Consider the following 5,229-nt stretch of genomic DNA (forward strand, 5'->3'; position numbering starts at 1 on the left):
AAAGGCAGGCGCACTGCAAGGCTGAAAAATCCCTATTCTACTTACTCACACGCAATTAATAATACCAACCATTTATAGCTAGCTTGAGGACCTCCCTTCTTGAGCAAGAAAAGAGAAACCTTATACTCTGATACCAATGTAACATTTAATGGCCTAAAAACTTGTGTGTAGCGAAAATTAGCATGAACATAGTGGGTATTTCATTAGAGTAGATTCCTAATGAGAATTACAAGAGTGCTTGGGTGGAGAGAGCAACAAAAAGCATAACACCTAGTTAGATAGCATCAACAATACTTTCAAAAGAGAGAGAAATTAAGCTATTGACAACAGTTGAGGACCGGATTTCAATGGAGCCGGTCCCCCCTCCAAAAGGCTTTGTATTATGGTTTCTCCCATCAAGAGAGACATTGTACAATACAATTCTTTGTGTTCCTTCAAGACTAGCTAGTGCAATGAAGATGAAAGCTTCATACACTAAGAAAAACACTTAGCAAACACAACTTTAATTATCCCCGTTCTCAGACCCAAGACCTCACACACCTTCGAAGATGGTGAGAGCTAGCAGGGTATGAGAGTAGATTGAGAGGAAGAAGGAGTATCTTACGAGAAAGATGTACATCTCCTCACATAATCACTCATATTAGCATAGCTTAGCTTAGTAATTAGCTTGGTAGAGGAGATTAGCATGCATTGAAGCTTGGCTCTTGGTTGGATTTGCATCTACATGCCAAGAGTGTGTTGATGTAGGCTTCTATCTCACAAGCTTGGAGTAGGTGATGAGCTCTCCATTAAAGCTTGGGAAGAGATAGTCTTCTCTTTCTTCACACATGAGATTGTGTGAGTGTGTGTGTGATAATGCCTTGCAAAAATCAGCCCCCTCTCTCTCTTGGGCGAGCCCTCTTGCTATTTACTCTTGCAGGCTCCCCATTGGACCTCCCCAAGTCAAGCCAATGGCTATTAAGCAGCATAAGTGATAGCCTTCTGACATGTGTCCCCCTTTCCCCTTTTGTGAGAGCTTAATCAATTAAACTTAATTGATTTAAATGAATTAAATCCCCATTGGACCTTTCCCCATTCTGACCAATAGGAATTAAGTAGCCCATTGGGCTGCTCAATTCCTATTGGACCCCTTCACGGGCTATCCAATAATCATCCAAGAGAATTAATTTTCATTGGTTATTTTTATTAAGTGTTTTTAAATTAATTTAACTAGATTTACTCTAGCCTAATTCACATTGGTACACCTCTAAGGCCATCCAATAGGAATTGGGTACACCTTGTGGGCATCTGGCCTAAGGAGCTGACATGTGTCCCTCATTCCCTTTGTGTAAAGGGAGCTTGTGTGTGTGTGTGTGTGTGTGTGAGGCTTTCTCTCTCATCCCCTAGAAGAAAGGCTAGCCCCCTTCCATGTAGGGATATGCAAAGACTTTTTTTTACACACACAAAGCATCCAATTCCTAACCTTTGAATTTTGGAACCTTAGCATTTTGGAAGTCTTAATGGGCTGAACCTTAGGGTCTTTTTAGCCCATTGTTGCACATGGCTCTTTTGCAGATGGCCCCCCTTTTGGATCCCTACTGTGGCCGGTCTGCTAGCTTAACCAATATTCTAGCTTTTTCTCCCCTGGCACTTCCCCACATTAAATGATCAGTTTAATATGAGAAAATCATTTAGGAGAATTAGATATTGATTATTATGAGAGTTCAAGTAGATTTTGAGAGAAAAGGTCCCTTATATTTCTTTAAAAATTCACAAGGAAAAGGGCTTTAAAACAGGGCCTTGAACACAAGTGACATTGTGGTATTACATAGAGTGACCTCCTCGAGCTACGGCAATAGCTTATCAGACCTTCCCAATTTGCTCATCGAGCCACAACACAACTTTGTCATCTCTATTCCACCCACTGCACTTATTGATATCGATATTCTCTTGCCTCCATCCATGACTATTGTGAAGGCATACCAATCTACTACTTGCCTCGTTCTCGGACTTGGGGGCTGCCATCAGTAGCATGTCTTACAATGTGTGGAGCAACTTGTAATGAGCTAGAAGTTCTTTGCTCATTTGTTTCCCTTGAAGACTCTCTCTCTCTCTCTCTCTCTCTCTCTCATATATGTGTGTGTGTGTGTGTGTGTGTGTGTGTGTGTGTGTGTGAGAACAAGTGCTTGCACAACTATTAACACCTAAGAGGTGAGGCTTTTGGTAGATACCTGCCGTTCATAACAATATAGCATGCGAGTATAATCACTCCACAATTCCTTTGAATCAGGTTTTGTTAGTTTTTGCATCCTTTAACCTTTGCTTGGCAAGGCCATTCCAATGCTTATCAGTGGGAGCATATGCTCCCATGTATGCCTCATAAGAGGTGCTTGAGAATGGCATTGGAGTAAATTGAAAAGGAATATCACAAAACATATCCCCAATTGCACATGAGGCTGTGTGTGACTATGACTCTCTCTCTCTCTCTCTCTCTCTCTCTCTCTCTCTCTCGCTTTGTGTGTGTGTGTGTGTGTGTGTGTGTGTGTTTTCGGGGGGGGGGGGGGGGGGGGGGGGGGGGAGGCATTCCCTGTAAGTGGCTTGATGCAGCAAGGAATTACAACTTTCTCTGGTTCTGTGATAGTTCCCCCATGATCTTTCTCTCTCTAAGATCTTGCTCTGAACGGTTCATCTCCCACTGCCTACAAGCGCTCTTAGTTCTATATTTCTCTCCCCCTAGGCCACTTGTTCACCTGCCATGTTGTTTGTTCACCTCCCACAGATTAGGTCATCTCTCATGCACGTTGGTGGCGCTCGCACTGAACCTACTTGTTGACTTTTGTTAGTGCCACATGGAGTGCCTAAAAGAGGCTTGCCATTATAGGATAAAATAGATAATATCAAGAATTGAGTGATATAATCTGCTACTTCCCCCTCGGTGGTCTAACATGAAGCTTGAAGGCTTACCTGGCAAGATTGCTCGAAAGTGCAACAGAGCCGTTGAGGCCTTGGAATGGGGAGAGGTAACTAGATACTTTCACAACTCGATGTCTCACTGGTCCCCGTGGATGTCTAAGGCAGGAAGCATCTTGTTGAATCCTACTTGGAGAAAGGTGGCCAAAAAGATGAACTACAACGACTGGGCCAGTTTTGGGACTACATTAGCAGTGAGGATCAAACCAACTAGCATCCCAGCTCAAGCTCAATGGGACTGAAAGATTGCTAGTAAATAGAGTCTTAGAACGGCTTATCAGTTGTTGCTTACCACCTACGAGTCTAGTTTTGATTGGAAAGCATGGCAGTGGCCCATGGACAGACACTTCCATAAACCAAGCACCAAGGAGGTGTACAACATCCTTATGGGCTCGCTGGATTGGTTCTCCTCCCTGAACAAGCAGGGGGGCAAAGAATGACCAGAGGCAAGATGGGTAATTGTTGCTAAGAACATCCGGTGCCCACATTGGCCACTTAGGATAAAGGCCTTTCTTTGGAAGGTATTAGGGGGGGGGGGGGGGGGGGGGGGGGGGGGGGGTTGCCGACTGTTGGGGTGAAGGTCCTAGCTAGAGGGATTAGTCCAGATAGACGCCCACAACAGATTAGCAAGTGAGAACCTCCCCCACCTCTTCAAGGATTGCCCAAGGATCTATGGCCTGGCAGGAAAGACATGCATGTGGGTTCAAAAAGACTTGGAAGATTGGGTTCTACAAGAACGATCTCTTCTTGGGTGGGAAGGTGTTCATGAGCCAACCACTACTAATTTGTACACAAATCGTCATGTTTTGTTACTTTAAATACATCTGGAAGGCCAGGAATTGTCGACTATTTGAGAATGTCATTGATACAGTCAGATTCACCGAGATCATCCAAGAAATCAAGGAAGTGATTATAGCCATTGAGAAACAAAGGAACTCTGAAGAGTGGAACAAGGTTGTGACTGCAGTAATATCAGAACCACATGGGTAAGTATTTTACAGTTATGATGGTGTGGCCCCCTTGTTAGCCGATGTATTGATGGTTGTTGGAAGATGTCATGGCTCGACACGAACATAACTACTAATTGTAATTCTTTTGGGTTGTTAATATAATCCACTCATGATTGTCAGTTTTGCCCCCCAATAGAAAAAAACTAGAACCTATGCGTCATCATGTTTATGAGTATTGTTCCTTACCTATTTATGTGATTAAAGTTTCAAATGAGAGCTTTTTGTGCACTTGTTAGGAGTGAATTTGTGCAAGTAGATTTATTGAAGAAAGTTGTCCACCCCTTTCTTGGAAGATTCTTCTTGCTATTGAAAATTTATAGAAAGCTTCTTTTTGCTCAAACCGCCAATATATATGTATTGAGAAGTGGATCCCAAATCTTGTGAATGTAGCTTTCCAGTAATTAAAGAGGGGGCCTTTCTCAACGTACAAAAGCTGAAGGAAGATCTTACTATATTAAGTACACGTGTACATGCACAACTTCACCAACATGATGTTCTCAATCATTTTTAATGGAAGAACATGGGTAAAAATCTTCCACCAAGATGGCATTTCTTAATTGTTGCACGCCTTTTTGTTGAACTTTTCAAGACAAATTTGTAAAGGTGTCAACAATAAACTTGAGCAAGTGAGCCTCAAAGTGAGGGGAGAGAAATTTTTTGGCTTTTGAGCTTGAATCTATATGGTGCATTGTACTAGTTTGTGCTACATTGCCTTGATGGAAATTAGAGAAACATATGAATATTTAATTACGGCTCATGATGTGCCGAGTCATAGCGGCGAGGGGGTCATAGTGCAGCCCAAAATAGACTTTAGCGGTGACATAGACATAAACTGCACCTAAACAAATGGAGCTCCTTCATAACACATTGCATGAAGAAGGCAATGACTTGGTGCATCTACAGTTACCGAGATTCTAAAGAAACTGCTAGTTTGGAGGCTCAAACTTCATTGGCGCATCCTTCTTGGTCATATATCCTATTTCTCTACTAGCAAGACAAGTGGTTATGCATTTTCTAGCTTCCCAAGGATCAAAGGTGTGACTAAAACTTCTTGAAGTTGCTACTCCTTTAGAGAGCTTCATACTATTCTAATAAGCTTAGACAGATTTTTCTCTTTCAAAAGAAACAACCAATATTTTCCAATAATCCAAGGAAATTAGTCTATTTAAAAAATATATATATAGGGTAAAGGAGTCAGTTAGAGGCAACAAACTTGGGCAAGCTTGATCTTTGCTTGACTATCTCTAAACAGGGACACGTCTTTTTATTG

This window comes from Adiantum capillus-veneris, chromosome 5 (assembly GCF_014529385.1).
Source record: "Adiantum capillus-veneris isolate H3 chromosome 5, ASM1452938v2, whole genome shotgun sequence".
Classification (NCBI taxonomy): domain Eukaryota; kingdom Viridiplantae; phylum Streptophyta; class Polypodiopsida; order Polypodiales; family Pteridaceae; genus Adiantum; species Adiantum capillus-veneris.